At 40.3% G+C, this 22,595-nt stretch overlaps 1 long non-coding RNA gene across 1 annotated transcript; it reads right to left on the bottom strand.

The window, feature by feature from the left end:
- Positions 1–20,401: 20,401 nt before the first annotated feature.
- LOC103692399 (uncharacterized) lies at positions 20,402–22,271 on the bottom strand. The gene is made up of 2 exons (XR_592577.4): positions 21,872–22,271; positions 20,402–20,879 (listed from the first exon to the last, which is right to left on the bottom strand). It is a non-coding gene; the product is annotated as an uncharacterized LOC103692399 (long non-coding RNA).
- Between the last annotated feature and the right edge of the window lie 324 nt (positions 22,272–22,595).

Below are 22,595 nucleotides of genomic sequence, written 5' to 3'. Positions count from 1 at the left end.
GACAGAATGAATCAGACAGGACACCCAACTCTCATGGAGCCAGCTCGGGAAAGAGAAGATTCTGAAGAGCGTCACAGGAAGGGAGAGTTGAGTCAGTTAGGAGTCTGTGTAGTGAGTGCAGTGTGGTGGAGCTGAGTTTATTCCTGAGTTCATCCAGTTTAGTGAAGGTCAGCATGGGCAGTGGAAGCCAGAGAATAAGCAGCCAGAAGAATAGAACAAAGTGTTAGAGTTTAAAGCCAAGCAGAACAATTCAGTGAGAAGCTGAAAGACGCCAGAGTAAATCAGTCAGCCATCCAGACCTAGGAAGGGTGCGCCTCCTCAGCAGTAAGGCTCCTAGATGACAGTTACATCAGCCAAATAAAAGTTACTTACACTCTAACTGCCAATCCAACTTTTGGGTTTATATCCAAAATGGAGTCGGGATCTCAAAGATCTGAAAGTGTTATCTGTACACCCTTGTTCATTATCCTATTATCCAGACTAACCAACATGTACATTCTAGTTTGTTTCTGTTGCTATGATCAAACACCAGCCAAAGCCAGATTGGAGGAGAAGAGAGTTCATCTCACTTCCAGGCACCAATCGATCACTGGAGGATGGTAGAGCAGGAACTAAATCAGAAACTGTGAAGGTTGCTGTTCACTGGCTTGCGTGTGGGCTCACTTTAGGTACCTTTCTAATGAAACTCAGGCCCACCTGCCTAGGGGAAGCAACACACAGTGGCCTGGTCCCTCCTACGTCAACTAGCAATGGAGAAAATGCACCCATAAACATGTCAGCGGAAGCAACTTCTCAGTTGAGGTTCCTTCTTCCCAGGTATATCAAGCTCACAACCAAGATTAGCTATCATAATATGGAATCAAACTGAGGGATTCATAGGAAAAAAGTCACGGAAACATTTTATTTAACTTTTTATTTTTTTTTAACTTGAGTATTTATTTACATTTCGAGTGTTATTCCCTTTCCCGGTTTACAGGCCAACATCCCCCTAATCCCTCCCCCTCCCGTTCTTTATGGGTGTTCCCCTCCCCATCCTCCCCCCATTGCCGCCCTCCCCCCAACAATCATGGTCACTGGGGGTTCAGTCTTAGCAGGACCCAGGGCTTCCCCTTCCACTGGTGCTCTTACTAGGATATTCATTGCTACCTATGAGGTCAGAGTCCAGGGTCAGTCCATGTATAGTCTTTAGGTAGTGGCTTAGTCCCTGGAAGCTCTGGTTGCTTGGCATTGTTGTACATATGGGGTCTCGAGCCCCTTCAAGCTTTCCATTTCTTTCTCTGATTCCTTCAACGGGGTCCTGTTCTCAGTTCAGTGGTTTGCTGCTGGCATTCACCTCTGTATTTGCTGTATTCTGGCTGTGTCTTTCAGGAGAGATCTACATCCGGCTCCTGTCTGCTTGCACTTCTTTGCTTCATCCATCTTGTCTAATTGGGTGGCTGTATATGTATGGGCCACATGTGGGGCAGGCTCTGAATGGGTGTTCCTTCTGTGTCTGTTTTAATCTTTGCCTCTCTATTCCCTGCCAAGGGTATTCTTGTTCCCCCTTTTAAAGAAGAAGTGAAGCATTCACATTTTGATCATCCGTCTTGAGTTTCATGTGTTCTAGGCATCTAGGGTAATTCAAGCATTTGGGCTAATAGCCACTTATCAATGAGTGCATACCATGTGTGTTTTTCTGTGATTGGGTTACCTCACACAGGAAGACATTTTCCAGTTCCAACCATTTGCCTACGAATTTCATAAAGTCATTGTTTTTGATAGCTGAGTAATATTCCATTGTGTAGATGTACCACATTTTCCGTATCCATTCCTCTGTTGAAGGGCATCTGGGCTCTTTCCAGCTTCTGGCTATAATAAATACGGCTGCTATGAACATAGTGGAGCACGTGTCTTTTTTATATGTTGGGGCATCTTTTGGGTATATGCCCAAGAGAGGTATAGCTGGATCCTCAGGAAGTTCAATATCCAATTTTCTGAGGAACCTCCAGACTGATTTCCAGAATGGTTGTACCAGTCTGCAATCCCACCAACAATGGAGGAGTGTTCCTCTTTCTCCACATCCTCGCCAGCATTTGCTGTCACCTGAGTTTTTGATCTTAGCCATTCTCACTGGTGTGAGGTGAAATCTCAGGGTTGTTTTGATTTGCATTTCCCTTATGACTAAAGATGTTGAACATTTCTTTAGGTGTTTCTCAGCCATTCGGCATTCCTCAGCTGTGAATTCTTTGTTTACCTCTGAACCCCATTTTTTAATAGGGTTATTTGTCTCCCTGCAGTCTAACTTCTTGAGTTCTTTGTATATTTTGGATATAAGGCCTCTATCTGTTGTAGGATTGGTAAAGATCTTTTCCCAATCTGTTGGTTGCCGTTTTGTCCTAACCACAGTGTCCTTTGCCTTACAGAAGCTTTGCAGTTTTATGAGATCCCATTTGTCGATTCTTGATCTTAGAGCATAAGCCATTGGTGTCTTGTTCAGGAAATTTTTTCCAGTGCCCATGTGTTAGAGATGCTGCCCTAGTTTTTCTTCTATTAGTTTGAGTGTATCTGGTTTGATGTGGAGGTCCTTGATCCACTTGGACTTAAGCTTTGTACAGGGTGATAAACATGGATACATCTGCATTTTTCTACATGTTGACCTCCAGTTGAACCAGCACCATTTGCTGAAAATGCTATGGTTTTTCCATTGGATGGTTTTGGCTCCTTTGTCAAAAATCAAGTGCCCATAGGTGTGTGGGTTCATTTCTGGGTCTTCAATTCTGTTCCATTGGTCTATCTGTCTGTCTCTGTACCAATACCATGCAGTTTTTATCACTATTGCTCTGTAATACTGCTTGAGTTCAGGGATAGTGATTCCCCCTGAAGTCCTTTTATTGTTGAGGATAGTTTTAGCTATCCTGGGTTTTCTGTTACTCCAGATGAATTTGCAAATTTTTCTGTCTAACTCTTTGAAGAATTGGATTGATATTTTGATGGGGATTGCATTGAATCTGTAGATCGCTTTTGGTAAAATGGCCATTTTTACTATGTTAATCCTGCCAATCCATGAGCATGGGAGATCTTTCCATCTTCTGAGGTCTTCTTCAATTTCTTTCTTCAGAGTCTTGAAGTTCTTATTGTACAGATCTTTTACTTGCTTGGTTAAAGTCACACTGAGATACTTTATATTGTTTGGATCTATTATGAAGGGTGTCGTTTCCCTAATTTCTTTCTCAGCTTGTTTCTCTTTTGTGTAGAGAAAGGCTACTGATTTATTTGAGTTAATTTTATACCCAGCCACTTTGCTGAAGTTGTTTATCAGCTTTAGTAGTTCTCTGGTGGAACTTTTGGGGTCATTTGATTATACTATCATATCATCTGCAAATAGGGATATTTTGACTTCTTCTTTTCCGATCTGTAACCCCTTGACCTCCTTTTGTTGTCTGATTGCTCTGGCTAGAACTTCAAGAACTATACTGAATAGGTAGGGAGAGAGTGGGCAGCCTTGTTTAGCCCCTAATTTTAGTGGGATTGCTTCAAGTTTCTCTCCATTTAGTTTAATGTTAGCAACTGGTTTGCTGTATATGGATTTTACTATGTTTAGGTATTGGCCTTGAATTCCTATTCTTTCCAGGACTCTTATCATGAAGGGGTGTTGAATTTTGTCAAATGCTTTCTCAGCATCTAATGAAATGATCATGTGGTTTTGTTCTTTCAGTTTGTTTATATAATGGATCACGTTGATGGTTTTCCGTATATTAAACCATCCCTGCATGCCTGGGATGAAGCCTACTTGATCATGGTGGATGATTGTTTTGATGTGCTCTTGGATTCGGTTTGCCAGAATTTTATTGAGTATTTTTGCGTCAATATTCATAAGGGAAATTGGTCTGAAGTTCTCTTTCTTTGTTGGGTCTTTGTGTGGTTTAGGTATAAGAGTAATTGTGGCTTCACAGAAGGAATTCGGTAGTGCTCCATCTGTTTCAATTTTGTGGAATAGTTTGGATAATATTGGTATGAGGTCTTCTATGAAGGTTTGATAGAATTCTGCACTAAACCCGTCTGGACCTGGGCTCTTTTTGGTTGGGAGACATTTAAGGACTGCTTCTATTTCCTTAGGAGTTATGGGGTTGTTTAACTGGTTTATCTGTTCCTGATTTAACTTCGGTACCTGGTATCTGTCTAGGAAGTTGTCCATTTCCTGAAGATTTTCAAGTTTTGTTGAATATAGGCTTTTATAGTAAGACCTGATGATTTTTTGAATTTCCTCTGAATCTGTAGTTATGTCTCCCTTTTCATTTCTGATTTTGTTAATTTGGAAACACTCTCTGTGTCCTCTCGTTAATCTGGCTAAGGGTTTATCTATCTTGTTGGTTTTCTCAAAGAACCAACTTTTGGTTCTGTTTATTCTTTCTATGGTCCTTTTTGTTTCTACCTGTCTGATTTCAGCTCTGAGTTTGATTATTTCCTGCCTTCTACTCCTCCTGGGTGTATTTGCTTCTTTTTGTTCTAGAGCTTTTAGGTGTGCTGTCAAGCTGCTGACATATGCTCTTTCCTGTTTCTTTCTGCAGGCATTCAGAGCTATGAGTTTTCCTCTTAGCACAGCTTTCATTGTGTCCCATAAGTTTGGGTATTTTGTACCTGCATTTTCATTAAATTCTAAGAAGTCTTTAATTTCTTTCTTTCTTTCTTCCTTGACCAGGTTATCATTGAGTACAACTTCCACGTATATGTGGGCGTTCTTCCCTTATTGTTATTGAAGACCAGCTTTAGGCTGTGGTGGTCTGATAGCACGCAGGGGATTATTTCTATCTTTCTGTACCTGTTGAGGCCCGTTTTTTGACTAATTATATGGTCAATTTTGGAGAAAGTACCATGAGGAGCTGAGAAGAATGTATATCCTTTTGCTTTAGGATAGAATGTTCTATAAATATCTGTTAACTCCATTTGGTTCATGACTTCTCTTAGTCTGTCTACGTCTCTGTTTAATTTCTGTTTCCATGATCTGTCCATTGATGAGAGTGGGGTGTTGAAATCTCCTACTATTATTGTGTGAGGTGCAATGTGTGCTTTGAGCTTTAGTAAGGTTTCTTTTATGTATATATGTGCCCTTGTATTTGGGGCATAGATATTTAGGATTGAGAGTTCATCTTGGTGGATTTTTCCTTTGATGAATATGAAGTGTCCTTCCTTATCTTTTTTGATGACTTTTAGTTGAAAATTGATTTTATTTGATATTAGAATGGCTACTTCAGCTTGCTTCTTCCGACCATTTGCTTGGAAAGTTGTTTTCCAGCCTTTCACTCTGAGATAGTGTCTGTCTTTGTCTCTGAGGTGTGTTTCCTGTAGGCAGCAGAATGCAGGGTCCTCGTTGCATATCCAGTTTGTTAATCTTTGTCTTTTTATTGGGGAGTTGAGGCCATTGATGTTGAGAGATATTAAGGAATAGTGATTATTGCTTCCTGTTATATTCATATTTGGATGTGAGGTTATGTTTGTGTGCTTTTCTTCTCTTTGTTTTGTTGCCAAGACGATTTGTTTCTTGCTTTTTCTAGGGTGTAGCGTGCCTCCTTATGTTGGGCTTTACCATTTATTATCCTTTGTAGTGCTGGATTTGTAGAAAGATATTGTGTAAATTTGGTTTTGCCATGGAATATCTTGGTTTCTCCATCTATGTTAATTGAGAGTTTTGCAGGATACAGTAATCTGGGCTGGCATTTGTGTTCTCTTAGGGTCTGTATGACATCTGTCCAGGATCTTCTGGCTTTCATAGTCTCTGGCGAGAAGTCTGGTGTGATTCTGATAGGTCTCCCTTTATATGTTACTTGACCTTTTTCCCTCACTGCTTTTAATATTCTTTCTTTATTTTGTGCATTTGGTGTTTTGACTATTATGTGTCAGGGGGTGTTTCTTTTCTGGTCCAATCTATTTGGAGTTCTGCAGTCTTCTTGCATGCTTATGGGTATCTCTTTCTTTATGTTAGGGAAGTTTTCTTCTATGATTTTGTTGAAGATATTTACTGGTCCTTTGAGCTGAGAGTCTTCACTCTCTTCTATACCTATGATCCTTAGGTTTGATCTTCTCATTGAGTCCTGGATTTCCTGTATGTTTTGGACCAGTAGCTTTTTCTGCTTTACATTATCTTTGACAGTTGAGTCAATGATTTCTATGGAATCTTCTGCTCCTGAGATTCTCTCTTCTATCTCTTGTATTCTGTTGGTGATGCTTGTATCTACAGCTCCTTGTCTCTTCCTTTGGTTTTCTATATCCAGGGTTGTTTCCATGTGTTCTTTCTTGATTGCTTCTATTTCCATTTTTAATTCCTTCAATTGTTTGATTGTGTTTTCCTGGAATTCTTTCAGGGATTTTTGTGATTCCTCTCTATAGGCTTCTACTTGTTTATTTATGTTTTCCTGGAATTCTTTCATGGATTTTTGTGATTCCTCTCTGAAGGCTTCTACTTGTTTACGTTTTCCTGTGTTTCTCTAAGGGAGTTCTTCATGTCTTTCTTGAAGTCCTCCAGCATCATGGTCAAATATGATTTTGAAACTAGATCTTGCTTTTCTGGTGTGTTTGGATATTCTGTGTTTGCTTTGGTGGGAGAATTGGGCTCCAATGATGCCATGTAGTCTTGGTTTCTGTTGCTTGGGTTCCTGCGCTTGCCTCTCGCAATCAGATTATCTCTAGTGTTACTTTGTTCTGCTATTTCTGACAGTGGCTAGACTGTCCTATAAGCCTGTGTGTCAGGAGTGCTGTAGACCTGTTTTCCTGTTTTCTTTCATCCAGTTATGGGGACAGAGTGTTCTGCTTTCAGGCGTGTAGTTTTTCCTATCTACAGGTCTTCAGCTGTTCCTGTGGGCCTGTGTCTTGAGTTCACCAGGCAGGTCGCTTGGAGCTGGAAGGTTTGTCTTACCTGTGGTCCCAAGGCTCAAGTTTGCTCGTGGGGTGTTGCTTATGAGCTCTCTGTGGCGGCAGCAACCAGGAAGATCTGCGCCGCCCTTTCCTGGAGCTTCAGTGCACTAGGGTTCCAGATGGCGTTTGGTGTTTTCCTCTGGAGTCAGAGATGTGGGCTGAGTGTAGACTCTTCTGGTTTCCCAGGTGTGTCTGCCTCTCTGAAGGTTTAGCTCTCCCTCCCACGGGATTTGGGTGCAGAGAACTGTTTATCTGGTCGGTCCCTTCAGGTTCCGGTGGTGTCTCAGACGCGGGGGACCGCTGCTGCTGTGCCCTTATCCATGGGAACCCAGAGGCCGTATACAGTTTCCTCTTGGGCCAGGGATGTGGGCAAGGGTGGGCAGTGTTGGTGGTCTCTTCCGCTCTGCAGTCTCAGGAGTGCCCACCTGTCCAGGCGGGGAAGTCTCTCTCCCACGGTGTTTGGGAGCAGCGAGCTGCTGCAGGCAGGGATCCGTGGGTTTGGGACTCCCGCTAGAAACCGGAAGTGTCCGGTCCTAGAGGAATTTTGCCTCTGTGTGTCCCAAGGCCACCAGTCAGGTCGCTTGCAGCAGGAAAGTTGGTCTTACCTGCGGTCCCGAGGCTCAAGTTTGCTCATGGGATGTTGCTTATGAGCTCTCCGCAGCGACAGCAACCAGGAATTATTTAACTTTTAAGAAGAAGGAAAACCTATACTTTGTGTCATGGGACACAATATGCTAAGTTAAATGAACCAGACTCAGAAGAACACTGTCTGATCTCACTGAAATGTGCAATCCAAGGATGTATATAGTCCATAGAAACAGAATAGCAGGGTGTTTTCCTCGACTGGTGGGTGGAAGAAATAAGGAGACAACAGTCAAAGGGTAAATGTTTCTGTTATTTAAAAAGATTAGGGTCTGGAGATCTAGTGAACAACCTGTGACTGCCTAGGGTAAGCTGCCTACTAAGGGATACTGGTTCATATGCCAAGGTCGTCGTAGTTTTCACAGGAGGGAAGATGTAACATTGTGAGACAATTGACATGCTAATTGGCTTAGTAGTGGCTGGCATTTAGTAATGCATACTTACATCGAAAAATGATATTTTTCATTTTATACATAATTCTTATTTATCAATAAATTTGAAAGGAATACTTACCAAAATCAATTACATTCTCAGATACTAACAATAGATAAAAACTAAAAATTTAAAATGATACCTGTAGAGGATTTTAATCCAGAAACATGGCTGTTCTGGCAAAGGAACACACCTAAAGACCTTCTGGGTCTACATGATCCATCCAGAATGTAGACACGCCCTAAATTACAGTATGTTCTGGCTGGAATACAGACATGCCTTTAGTACACTCCTTCAATCCTTAACAGTGGAAGGCAGTTCAGTGAGTACAGTTCAATTGAGTTCAGGCAATGGAATGACTTCTCTACTGGCTGGTTTTGTGTTTCAACTAACACAAGCTAGAGTCATCAGAGAAAGGAGCTTTGCAGTTGAGGAAATGCCTCAATGAGATCCAGACGTAAGGCATTTTCTCAATTAGTGACTGGTGGGGTAGAGCCTGACCCATTGTGGGTAATGCTATTTCTGGGATGATGGTCTTGGGTTTTATAAGAAACCATGATATGCAAGCCATGGGGAAGCAAGCCAGTAAGCAGCACCTCTCCATGGCCTTTGCAACAGCTCCTGACTCCAAGATTGTGCTCTGTTTGAGTTCCTGTCCTGACTTTCTTCAATAATAAACATCAATATAGAAAATTAAGCCAAATAAACCATTTTCTCCCCAACTTGCATTTTTGACATGGTGCTTTGTTGCAATAATAAATACCCTGACTAAAACAAGCTCGGCTGAGTTCAGTGCAGTGCAGTTGTTGAGTTCAGTGGTGTTGAGTTCATTCAGAGGCAGTTGAAGCCAGAGATGAGAAGGAGCCAGAAAATTAGAAAAGATTGCCAGTTAGTTTGAGGCCAAGCAGAGCAATTCAGTCAGAAGCCAAGAGAAACCAGTTTGAATCAATCAGCTTGGAGAGGAGTCTGGGCCAGAACAGCTGAGTTGAACCAGCCATCCAAAGTCAGAAAGAGCTAGAAAACGTGAGTTACTTTTACATATATCATTTTAAATAGTTCAAAACATTAAAAGTTTACACATGAATATGAGAAAAGAAATACATCATGTCAGTATATTATAGACAGCAAAAGGCTGACTAGAAAAGTCAATGAGTTGAGATAACTGATAAAAGTAACAGTCTTAGTATTTCAAAGGCACACTGTGGCTATCTCATTTGTACTCAAACTTATTTGTAGATCTAACAGAATACACAAATCTTGAGATTTTTACCTATACACAGAGAAAAGCAAATTTTAAAAATTTTTGTGAAGCTAATTCTGTAATACAAAGGAAAAGCATTTGTCTAGCATATGTGAGGCCTGAAGTTGCTCCCAGTGGCCAAAAGACATTTTAAAATGACTAATTAAAACATACATTGTTATGGTCTGATGCACCTCAGAATAGCTGTAGCCATTTTGCTCCATGTCTGCCAGCTGTTTCATGTTCTTGCTGTAACATGCCTGCCAGTCATTGATACAGAGAACTGACTTGGCTCAAGGACATGCTGACCACATACCCTGTTTTGTTCTGAATGATCTGAATGTTCTGTATGAGGTTTACACATCTTAAGAAATTCCACAAAGCTTTATGTAGGACCCATCAAGGTCATGATCAAAGGTCAATATGAACTGTTATGTCTAAAATATCTTGAGCCAAAGCTGACCACTGAGCATCCCTTCCTACACCCACATATGAGCTCACTGACTTTTGTGGCTGACACTGCAGGATGTTACTAATAAGGCAAAAAGTTATAATTATAATACTCATGCTCTGTTATCTTCATGTTCTGAAATTCCCCTGTTCACCTTACCTTATTCAAGACCAATCATCTTAAAAGCAAGCTGATAATACTTTGCCTAGTTACCCAACTGCTCCACTCCTTGCCTTTTAAACTTTTGAACCTTATTTCTCATATAAAAAGGCTGCCCTGAGGACAGAATACTGCCACAATTAGGTTTTTCCTTCTCGTGGTCTTGGACATCCAGTATTATGGTGTGCAGTCAATAAACAATTCTTTTGTAACTGAGATTGCTGTACGTGTGGCTTGTGTAGCAATTTTCTGGACCCCAACAACATGAAAGAGAAGAACAGTTACAAAAAATAAAATCAAAGATAGGAAACTTATGCTTCCTGATTTTGTCTTAAAACAAAGTTATAGTAACTAAGAAATGATGGTAAGGGAGAAAGAACAGATCACAAATTCAAAGCAAAAAAGAGATGCAGAAATAGCTCTACATGTGGTAGATTAATTTTAGGTAAGAGTGAAAAGTTCAAAGGAAAAAAATAACCTTTTGATAAATCCTTCTCACTTTTAAAAGCTGTATATTTCTTTTATTTTTGAGATTATAATATGGTTAGATTACTTTCTCTTTCCATTTCTTCCTTCCAAAACATCCCACATAACCCTCCTTACTCTCTTTCTAATCCATGGTCTCCTTTGCATTAATTGTTTAACCTGCTCAGTTTGGGTAATGTCAGTTCCGTTTAGGTTTTAAGGGCCGATCATTTGATATTGAATACATTTTTCAACTTCAAATAGTACTATATAGCGTACATAAAAATTTTAAAATGTATCTTAAATATAAATATAAAACTAAATCTATGGATCCCATTATAGTTGTTTAAGTAAGAATGGCCCCATAGGTCCATATATTTAAATGCTATCAGGAAGTCACACTATTTAAATAATTTAGAAGGATTAGGTATAGCCTTTTTTGGAGTAGGTGTGGCCTTGTGAAAGGAAGTGTGTCACTGGGGCTGTAATTATATTACCAGTCATCCTGGGCCTCCAGCATGCAAGTGGCAGATCATGGGACTTCTTAATTCCAGAGTAGTATGAGCTGCTAACCCCATACAACAAAGCTCTTAATCTCTTCTTACACACACACACACACACACACACACACACACACACACACATATGTAAATTTCCTATTTCTGAACATGAGATGAAGAGATGACAGGTAATAGGCATTTGAAAAGACAGTGGGCATCGTATGTCATTAAAGAACTGTCAATCAAGGCAAGATGGTACCCACACCTTTAGGAAAGCCTGAAACACTGACATTTGGAAATGTAAAGCAATGTGAGTCCTTACTGCTTCCAGGAAGGCCCCATTCTGTAAACACTTGGGAATTGTCTGTCTTCCTTCCTTTCTCTAATCCATTTAGCCATTCATTCATCTTTTTAAAATTCCTTTCATTCTTTTTTTTCCAGGTACAGGGTTCATAGACTTAGTTTCAAACTCTTTAAGTGGCTGAAAATAATTCTAACCCCCTATTGCTCTTGTCTCTGCCTCCTGAGTGCTGGGATCACAGGCCCTGCCACCACACCTGGTTGATGTGGTGCTGAGCTCAAACTCAAGGCTTCAATCCTGCTAGCTAATCACTCTACTAACTACACCACAGCCCAGCCCAGTCAGATAGTGTCCTACAGCATGAAAAAGAACTTGTCATATGATTTGACAACTGTACTTCTTAGTATCTACTTTAACGTGTTAGAAACTTAAATCCACTCACAAATTTGCAATGACTTTTACAGTCTCATTCATAATTCTCAAAACTTGAAAGTAACCAAGCTGTCTGTCCTTCACTTGGTGAATGAATAAAGTGTGGTGCATCTGAATAATGGGATATTATTCAGCGATAAAAAAAGAAATGATCTCTTGACTTACAAAAGGTCATTTATAAAAACAAAACCTTTAATGCATGTTGCTGAGAAATGAATCTGAAGAGGCTACATATTTTGTGATTTCAACTACATAACATTCTAGGGAAGGGAAAAATGTAGTAATGATGAAAAGATCAATGGTTCAAGGGAAGAGATGGAGGGATCCCAAGGGGTTTTCAGAGAAGAGATAATATCTCATATCATAAGTATAGACACACATAATATGTTCATTGAAAGCTACAGAATGTACGGGGCCAAAACTGAACCCTGATGTAATCTCTATAGCTTGGTTTGCCACACCAATGTCCCACACTAAGAAAAGACAATAGCAGAGCTGACTGTCAGCAGCAGAGGATATATGGGAACTCAATGTACTTCCTGTCCATGTTTTCTATGAAACTAGACTTCATTGAAAAAAAGAAACCTAGGGGGATTGCAAGAATGCTCGGTGGGTAAAAACACTTGCAGCCAAGCCTGAAAACCTGAGTTCTACTCCCCAGGGTCCAGATGGACGAAGGAAAGAATATACCCCTATAAGTTGTCCTCTGACCTTCACACATGTAGCCTGGTACACAACCACACACATACACACACACAACAAATAACACACAACATAAATAACTAAAAATCTATCAAGTATGTTGAAAAGCTCCAATAATTCAGACTCACCCAAAGTTTGCAATAATCTCAGCTGTTGGCATAAACAATGCCTTATAAATACTCACTCACACACCGCTGCTTATCTTGTATCAACTTGTCACAAAGTACAGTTAACCGAAAGGAGGGAAGCCTTTGTAAGTTTTATTTTTTTATTTTATTTTATTTTATTTTATTTTATTTTACTAATTTGCTTTACAACCTGCTCCCTGCCTCCATCCTGTTACTCCCTCTCACAATCCTTCCCCCATCTGCCCTCCCCTTCTACTCTGAGGGAGTTGCCCCTCCCCCAAGAATTCTCCCATCCAGGCACTTCCTCTCCCACTGAGGACAGACAAGGCAGTCCAGCTAGAAGAACATATCCCATGTACAAGCAGCAGTTTTGGGGATAGCTTCCACTCCAGCTGTTCAGGACCATGCACATGAAGACCAAGCTGCACATCTGCTACATATGTGCGGTTGTGGTGGGGGCCATCTAGTCGAGCCCACCTATGTTCTTTGATTGGTGGTTCAGTCTCTGACAGCCACAAGAGTCCTGATTAGTTGACTTTGTTGTCCTTCCTGTGGAGTTCCTAGCCCCTTTGGGGGTGCTCAATTCTTCCCACAACTCTTTCATAAGAGTTTCCAATCACCATCCACTATTTGGTTCTGGGTATCTGCCTCTGTCTGAGTCAGCTGCTGGGTGGAGCCTCTCAGAGAACAGCCAAGCTATGCTCCTGTCTGCCAGCACAACGGAGCATAATTAATAGTGTCAGGGATTGGTGCTTGCCCACAGGAAAGTTGGGCCAGTTATTGGTTGGCCATTCCCTCAGTCTCTACTCCATCCCCTGTGCCTGTATTTCTTGTAGACAGGATAAATTTGGTGTTGAAGTTTTGTGGGTGGGTTGGTGTCCCTCCCACTCCACTGGGGTTCCTGCCTATCTACAAGAGGTGGCCTCTTTGGGTTCCATATCCCCATTGTTGTAAATCACATCTAAGGTCACCCTCCCATTGATTCTTGGGTGCCTCCTTTATACCAGGTCTCTGACATGCCCTCAAGATGCCCCCCACCTCTCTGTCCCTGCCAGTTACAGATTTATATTCATTCTCATGGCCATCTGGCATCTGGAAAGAAAGGAACCTTAATTGAGATATGCCTCCGTAAGATCCAGCTGTGGGCATTTTCTTAAGTAGTGATTGATAGGCAAGGGAACAGCCCATAGTGAGAGAGTGCTATCCTAGGGATGGTGGCCAAAGTTCTATAAGAAAGCAGACTGAGCAAGCCATAAGAAGCAAGCCAGTAAGCAGCATTCCTTCATGGCCTCTGCATAAGCTCCTGTCTTCAAGTTCCTGCCATTCTTGAGTTCTTGTTTTGACTTCCTTCCATGATGAATAGCAATATGGAGGTGTAAACCCAATAAACCCTTTTCTCCTCAACTTGCTTTTTGATCATGGCATTTGGTTGTAGCAATAGAAACCCTAATTAAGACACTGATGAATGTGAAAATTTTAGTAATTTTATTCTTGGGATTTTATACAGAGACTTCTTGCCCATTTGTGTTAGAAAATATCTTCATGTCAGCTCTCTTTCTAATAGTAAGACTCAGACCCACTCAGCATCCTTGTGCAGTAGAACACACTGGTAAATTTTAATGTACTCACTCAATGGATTACTCTACAGCATTACTGTTGACTGAGTCACAAACACAAACATTCACAGGGCACATGAGCGAGCAAAGCAGACAAGGTGCACGCGTACACACAAATCCATACACTATCATCCTAGTCCACACACATGTGCCCCCAAACACTCACATGTGCACATGTACATGCACAGATGATGCACGGATATGCACAAGTGAACATGTTTTAAGGAAGAGAAAATCCCACTTAAATGCCAACTGCCTCTGAGGAGAATTAGAACCAAGTGCAGTTTGTCATAGGACCAAAGACAGATTTGTGCTATACTAATCTGTAGAGTGTGTGTGTAGGGGGGGGGATAAGTATTTATTGTATTATTATTTTACAAATCCATTTGTCCCTTATGTAACCATGTATTTATGATGTACTTCATAATAAAATGTTTTTCGAAAGGAATGCAATGAAGAAGCGATTCTAACTTCTGTCACAATGAAGAGACTATTATCACTAGTGGCTGGCTTAAATCTCCATAAACACAAAGAGCAAAGCACTTGAGGAAAAATACTGCTTGGACCTAAGTTGTTACCCTGAATGGCATCAACACTGACAATGGGCTTAAACATCTTTGCGGTGTGTCATTTAGGATTCCAATAAAACCCTCAAATTAGCTTCATCATTTTATAAGCAATCAAGCCATAAAGCTACCAAACATGAACTTCCTGAGGGATATTTTTTTGATGTGACATTATTTTCTATGTTTATTATTTCCTATTCATTGAACTTGTGAAACCATTTCTATAGTTACAGAAACAAAGAACAAAACACAAGATGAAAGCCAACGAGAATTGTAGACCTAGTACTCTGAAGATACATTTTCAGAAAACACACACTCTATAACACATCTTGAAGGTGCCAAAGGGCCTATGAATTCCTCACTGACAGTGACATTCAAAACTAACAAATCTGTTCACTCTCCACACCAGACTCGGACTTAAATAAAGCTAGTAAGATTTGTACTCTCTTCTCTTACCACTAGGTCCATAGGAAATCAAAAGCAATGGTGAGACCCTGAATAGATGCTGACACAGACAGCCAGAGAAATTATCGTATCTTAATTGAAGTGCTGTGGCGCTAGGCAAGAGGCACCCATTAATGCTGACTAGCGCAATGCAGCTTTGAGACTTGGAAGGCAGAAACCCTCCCTCATTAAAAGAAGCCCAGATGGCTCCCAAAATATGTAAGACCCCCAACTATGTGCTTGCTCCAGCCTCGGATCTTTAATCAACACAGATGCTGAGATTTTAGTCAAGGTGCTTGCCCTGCATCAGAATAAACTGTTCCTGCAATTAATTAACCCAGACCAAGCAGTTTTTGTGCTGGTCACAGATACTCTGGCAACTGGAGGAGACCCTCATCCATCATCCCACAACCACCAAAACCCCATCTATATCCTGTCCTCTGACTCTGAGGGTGCAAAGAACGATTAATACTCTTTGTGCTTCCAATGTTTGGGTATAAAATGAGATTTTCTTCTTTAATCCCACAAGGTTCCATTCTTTAGACCTTATGAAAGAGGCTTGTCCTTATATTTAAGAAGCAGCCAAAGTTTCTTCACTTTTTAATTGTTCACTGTGCTCAAGGAGTGTTCCTAAACACACACACACACACACACACACACACACACCACACACCACACACACCACACACCACACACAGCACTGCCATTCATACTTGTAAGTAGACCATGTAAACAAAACCAGCAAATGCTTCCAGTATTAGTCTGTTTCCACAAACTTGAGGTCTTCCTGAAAACAATTTGAAAGTCAATCCATGTCAAGTGTTGAATTGAAAAAGAAAACAGATGTCAGTAATCTTTCTTTCTTTCCTTTTTTCACAATGAGCTTTGGTACTGCCTTTTCCAATACAGAAGAAAAGAAGGCAGAAGTAAAGGAAACATTTTTAATTCCATAATGCTATAAGAAAGAGTTTTCCCCCGTTAATAGGTAAAGATTAAGGTCAGATTAGAAACCTAGCCCTGGAGTTAACAGTATCACAGCAGAAGGGCAGTGGTGAGTGAGTGGGAGGACATGGAGCCCCTCCCATGACTCTCTGCTAACAATGCACATGATTCCAGCTAGAACTGCATGCTGACCCTAACTCCAGCAGATGTAGTCACTAATAATGTATAGTTCTAGTCTTTCTAAACGTTTCTTCTTTAAATGAGATGTTCTGATTAATATTTATCAAAAAGTTTGGACATTTTCTTTTACATTTTTTTATCTTTAAGCTTGTTACATCTTCCCATTAAATATTTTTCTGTTATAATAGAAAATATTGCATTAAGGGAACAGGGGTCTGCTCAGTTGGTAGAGTGCTTATCTAGTATGCACAACACCCCAAGTTCCCTTTTCAGCACTGCAACAAATCAGGGACGGGACCTACTCCTGTAGTTCAGATACTTGGGAGATGGAAGCAAGTCTGGGCCAGCCTGGGCTATATGAGATCCTATTGGAGAAAGGGAGTAAGGGAAGAGAGGAAAGGGAAGGAAGGAAGGAAGGAAGGAAGGAAGGAAGGAAGGAAGGAAGGAAGGGACAGTATCCCGGAAGGACATGGTTAATAGGAAAATGCTTTATCAAGCTTGCCTGTCTTTGTTTCTTTAGATTTTACAGTGGAATGAGCAACTCTCACAGGAAGGCAGGTGCCTGCTGTATATTTTGACTGATAGATTCGAACAATTTCATTATAGTTGAAATTCTTATTCTTTTCCTAGACCCACGTTTACTATTCTTGCGCAGTAACATGTCCTTCTAGAATATGAGAAGATTATTTGCTTAAGAAAGAAATCAGTCTGGAGGTTCCTCAGAAAATTGGACATTGAACTACCTGAGGACCCAGCTATACCTCTCTTGGGCATATACCCAAAAGATGCCCCAACATATAAAAAAGACACGTGCTCCACTATGTTCATCGCAGCCTTATTTATAATAGCCAGAAGCTGGAAAGAACCCAGATGCCCTTCAACAGAGGAATGGATACAGAAAATGTGGTACATCTACACAATGGAATATTACTCAGCTATCAAAAACAATGACTTTCTGAAATTCATAGGCAAATGGAGGGAACTGGAAAATATCATCCTGAGTGAGGTAACCCAATCACAGAAAAACACACATGGTATGCACTCATTGATAAATGGCTATTAGCCCAAATGCTTGAATTACCCTAGAAGCACAGAACACATGAAACTCAAGACGGATGATCAAAATGTGAATGCTTCACTCCGTCTTTAAAAGGGGAACAAGAATACCCTTGGCAGGGAATAGAGAGGCAAAGATTAAAACAGAGACTGAAGGAACACCCATTCAGAGCCTGCCCCACATGTGGCCCATACATATACAGCCACCCAATTAGACAAGATGGATGAAGCAAAGAAGTGCAGGCCGACAGGAACCGGATGTAGATCTCTCGTGAGAGACACAGCCAGAATACAGCAAATACATAGGCAAATGCCAGCGGCAAACCACTGAACTGAGAACGAGATCCCCATTGAAGGAATCTTAGAAAGGACTGGAAGAGCTTGAAGGGGCTCGAGACCCCATATGAACAACAATGCCAAGCAACCAGAGCTTCCAGGGACTAAGCCACTACCCAAAGACTATACATGGACTAACCCTGGACTCTAACCTCATAGGTAGCAATGAATATCCTAGTAAGATCACCAGTGGAAGGGGAAGCCCTTGGTCCTGCTAAGACTGAACCCCCAGTGAACTAGATTGTTGTGGGGAGGGCGGCAATGGGGGGAGGATGGGGAGGGGAACACCCATAATAGAAGGGGTATATAGAAGGGGAGGGGTTAGGGGGATGTTGGCTGGGAAACCGGGAAAAGGAATAACATTTGAAATGTAAATAAGAAATACTCAGGTTAATAAAGAAAAAAAGGAAAAAAAAAGGAAAGAAAGTTCATATGTAGGGCTGGAGAGATGGTTCAGAAGCTAAGAGCACTGGCTGCTCTTCTAGAGGACTCTGGTTGGATGGAATTCAGGCACCGACATTGCCGTTCAAAACTGTTAGGGTCCAAGATCGCCAGAGAATGATAACCCAAACTGAAATAGTACACAAAAGGAAAGAGCATTTATTCAGCCGAATTTCCTGCATGCAGGGGTTTCCCCATTCGGGAATGAAGACACCTAGTGGGATGGCAGGTCCAGCTTTTACTGTCAGGGGAATTCCAGGGAGGGATGTGTGCTCCTTTTTCCTTGCCTAGTTACCTCTACTCTAGAGGCCTAACTGATTCTATAACTGGCTAGGGTTCTGGAGACTTACCACAGAGGTCGCTTATCCATGCTAGCTACATATTCCTACTTCAGGCCAGATGACAAGGTGTTCAGATTAGTTGTTCACGGCTGTGGTTGGCTGACCACAGGTTCCTGGATCCAGGTTCTCATTTCTGCGAAACAGAGGCTTAGGCCTAGCCTCCCAAACCGTCAATTTGCCAGGTATCATGGAGTCGGCCTGGCTCTGAGCTCAGTCCCTTCAACAACCATCTGAAACTACAATATGAATCCCGCCTTTGGTCTCTGGGCCAACATGTATACATGGTACACGGACATGCACATGCACCCATGCACATAAAAATAAAATAAAGGATGGCTCCCTCATTTTCATTTCTTAGCCATAGCCTTTAATTAGATGTGTTCAAATGAACCGACTAATATCTTGTTTCAAGAATCATCAATAGATAAACTAAAGTTAAAGCTCCCTTTATTAAAATGAATTAAATGTGGCTGTGACTCCAGAGTATCAGACAGTGATACTCTGTCAACTCAGTCCACCAAACAAAATTTCATATCACATTAAGTACATTGGATCAAAGTTAATGTCTGAGAAGGGAAATTCGTTTCCTTGAGTCCCTAAGACTATTTCCTTTTCACTGTAGTAAAATTAGCAAATCGTTAAATCAAATATTGTGATTTTATTATCCGGAAATATTGGTTAAGAGGAAATCTAGGAATTATACTCTCTTTGAAGCTATCATATTGTGACTATTAACAATAGAGATGTCCTGAAAAGTTCTTATGATTAATGTTTTTCATATGTGTAAACAGAATTGCAGCATGAAAAAAAAATAGTTGTAAAACTTTGAAGGTTATATCTAATTTGAATTTGATTATAATATCTGTCAGAAACTGTGCAAAAATTACCTAAAAAGTAATCTTGGCAAGTCAATGAATAATAAGTAAAAACATGTATAGAAAGTAAGCGTTAAGTTTAACAATTAACAATTTAAGATAGAATCCCAAAGGGGGCAGGGAAAAGGCTTTTTAATCATACAATTTAAAAAATAATAATATCTATAGGCTTTCAATTTTCAACTAAAAAAGGAAATTTTTAATTAATTTTTCTATCCTAGGGTTACAAGGAGAGAAATATTTTTGCTTGAAAGGTTTTAAACAAAAGGTATTATGGTTTTCTGTGACATGAATTTTAGAATAAGTGAAATAATACAGACTCTGCAGAGGTAAAACCATGGAGACCCTCCGCCTTCAAAAAGTAAGTAATCCAAAAGACACAGTGAGGGTATGCACACGTGCAGAAAAGACACCTGCAGTCCCACGTCTCAGAAAGAGCTTGACACTTCTTTCAAAGGTTGCTAAAGAGGACAAGAATTTCCAATGCCACACAGTCAATCTACTATTATTTTTACACTGTTATTTGAAGAATATTATTATTATTATTAACATCATCATCATCATTACTATTATCACTATTATTTCAAGATGGGGTTTCTCTGTGTAGCCCTAGCTGTCATGGAATTAGCACTGTAGACCAAGCTGGCTTCAAACTCTCAGAAATCTGCTTGCCTCTATCAAATGCTAGGATTAAAAGCGTTCACCTAATCCTTGCAGAACATTATTATGATGAATAATTATGCAATTTTTATTTGTACAATTTTCATTTCTTATCATCTCACAAAGATCATTTTGGAGGAAGTCATGAATCTCCCACAAGAGTGAACACAGCTTTCAGTGAGGTTTCTGTAGCAATGTTGTACCTTAACCTAATTTCATCCATCTAGAGAGCACGGTTTATTGAGGTTCATTCTTAAGCAATGAGATTATCTTGAGGCTTCTGTTGCTCCCTTGTTCTCTTACTATGGTGCTATTCGCTCACACTGACTTCTAAATGATATTTTACAACTGTATCCTGAACACTATTTTCAGACTAGTCTAAAACTTTTATTTATAGTAGCTGTTTCTTGTTTTGTTTTGACTTTCCTTTTCACTTAGCAAAATGCAAAATAGTTTTTGCAATATTTTCTCCAAGGACATTTTGTTTCCACTTAAGAGTGTTAACCTAGAAAATCACCGTAAGAAAACCAAGGTATCTGAAAATGTTGTTTAAAAATACAAAGTTTATTATTTCAATATTTATATTGATGAAATTACTGAATATAATTTTATTTTAGTTATTAGACTTAGTGGTGATTGTACATTTTGAATTAATACAAAATGACAGTGATTTTTCTAGAGAGTTTATGAATGTTTAAATCAAAAAGTACTAGATATTGAAGATAAATGCACAGCCTTTTAAAAAGGAAGTGTGGATGAGGTGGATAATGGGGTGTAAAGAACCCATTTTTCAGACATATATAGTGTGGATGGCAGCAAAGTGTTTGAATGCAACTGTGACACCAGATTCTACCTTTTGCGTGGGTAAAACTGCTGAACTCTATGCTACATGCATTTTATCATAACAAAAAACAGAACTTATCCCATCACCCTGTGACGAAGGTGCCTATAAAAAATTAGGTGTACAGTCCTCATAGCCTTGTCTGTTCATGGGGTTTCTCTTAAAGAAGCCTGTGGATGTCCCACAGCTGCGATTCCTTTCATTTGGAGTAGTTATACTTTCGACCTCCACAGAAGGCTTCCTAGAAGGAAAATGAACAGTGTTAAGAAGAAGAAGGTTGGTGTAGAGAATAACATAAGAAAAAAAAAGGAGAAAATAAGTTTACAAAAGGTCCATGGTGTGTTTTGGAAAATGCATGTTCTTTGTTTATGCCAAAAAAAATCTCAGAAATATTGAAAACCTTTTAGAACAAGCACTCAAACATGGGGTATCAGACTAGAGGCTTAATCGAAGTGTTGAATAAAACTGTACTCATGAAGATCATCAGAACTTTGTCTACACCACCTTTAACCACCACTGGTCTCAACAGGGGCAGTAGGACCAGAATGATCTGATGCCAGGCATCAGATTCTAGAGGGGGTAATGAAGAATGTGTGGTCAGTGGAAATTTGACTGCATGTAGCCCATAAATATGTTACTTTGCATGGCAAGAGGAAAACCAAGTTGAAGATAGAGTTAAGATTTGGTTGTTTGTTTGTTTATTTGGTTGATTGGTTGTTTCAATGGTTGGTTGGTTTTGAGACAAGGTTTCCTGTAGTCTAGGCTGGACTCAAACTCCCTAGGGTGACACTGAAGTTCTGATCCTTCTACCTCCACCCCACCCAACCAAGTGCTGGGACTACAGAACTATAACACTCTGCCCAGTTTGTGTGATGCTAGCAAACAAACCCAGAGCATTGAGCACACCAGATAAGGACTCCACCAACTTGCACATAGTCCCAGCTCTGGTTGATATTAAAACAGGAAGATTAGCTCTAGTCCAACCAGGTAAGGCCAGGTAGTCTGTGTGGACTCTTAAGGAAAGAAAAAAAAAAGGCAGAATTGTGAGTCACATTCATGCATGAGATGAAATGCAACCATTGCAAGTGACTTTTAGCTACTAGGAATGATCCTCAAAAGCCTACAAAAACCGGTGCTTCCAACTACAGGGAACAAAATTCTGTGAATAATCTAAAGAGGCGAGGGAATGAATTCTCAGCTCTAGTCCCCACATGGGATGGCAAGCCTACTTACATTCCAGTTGTAGCATATGCAGACCTGTGACTGGAGTTTGGTCAGGTAGCCATGTGTCACTGTACCGCAGGCTGCAGAGTAAAGCCTAGCTGTGAGCTGGGCTGGGAAGTGAATGCTTTGTTGAACAACTAGTTACTCTCTGAAACATGATTCACAAAACAAAAAGTAAATAAAAACTATCCAGACACATTTAAAAAACTCTTAAGAACATTATAGACGTGTGCAATTATCAATGAATAGATCAGTAGAATTAAAAAATAAAAAAAAAACCTGAATGAATTAAGCCAATAATTTTAAAACATTCGCCATCACCATGAATTAATAACATGTTGAGAAAATGGATTTGCAATTTGTTACTACCACAATGAGAAAACTTTCATGATGATAATATGTGACTTGAGTAGACTGGAAGAAACAGTGCAAATACAAAAATCACACATCTGTCCTTGAGAAAGACAGCTGTCAGCATACAAGTCATCTGGGAAACCGGGGTCACAGTAGAAATCACCACACTTGGTTTATACGGTATCGACAAATCAACCCGAGGGCCTTCTGCATCTACTCGGCACTCTGCCGACTGAGCCATATGCCTAACCTATAGAGCCTTTAGAATACACATCCTGAGGTGTGGCACCATGGTATCTAAACACTGGTCTAAGGAAAGACTGCGAAATTTCAGTCTAGCAATATTTAACACAGCGCATAGGATTAGACAAATATACAT

Source organism: Rattus norvegicus, chromosome 5, assembly GCF_036323735.1.
Source record: "Rattus norvegicus strain BN/NHsdMcwi chromosome 5, GRCr8, whole genome shotgun sequence".
NCBI lineage: Eukaryota > Metazoa > Chordata > Mammalia > Rodentia > Muridae > Rattus > Rattus norvegicus.
This window is presented reverse-complemented; position numbering and strand designations above follow the sequence as displayed.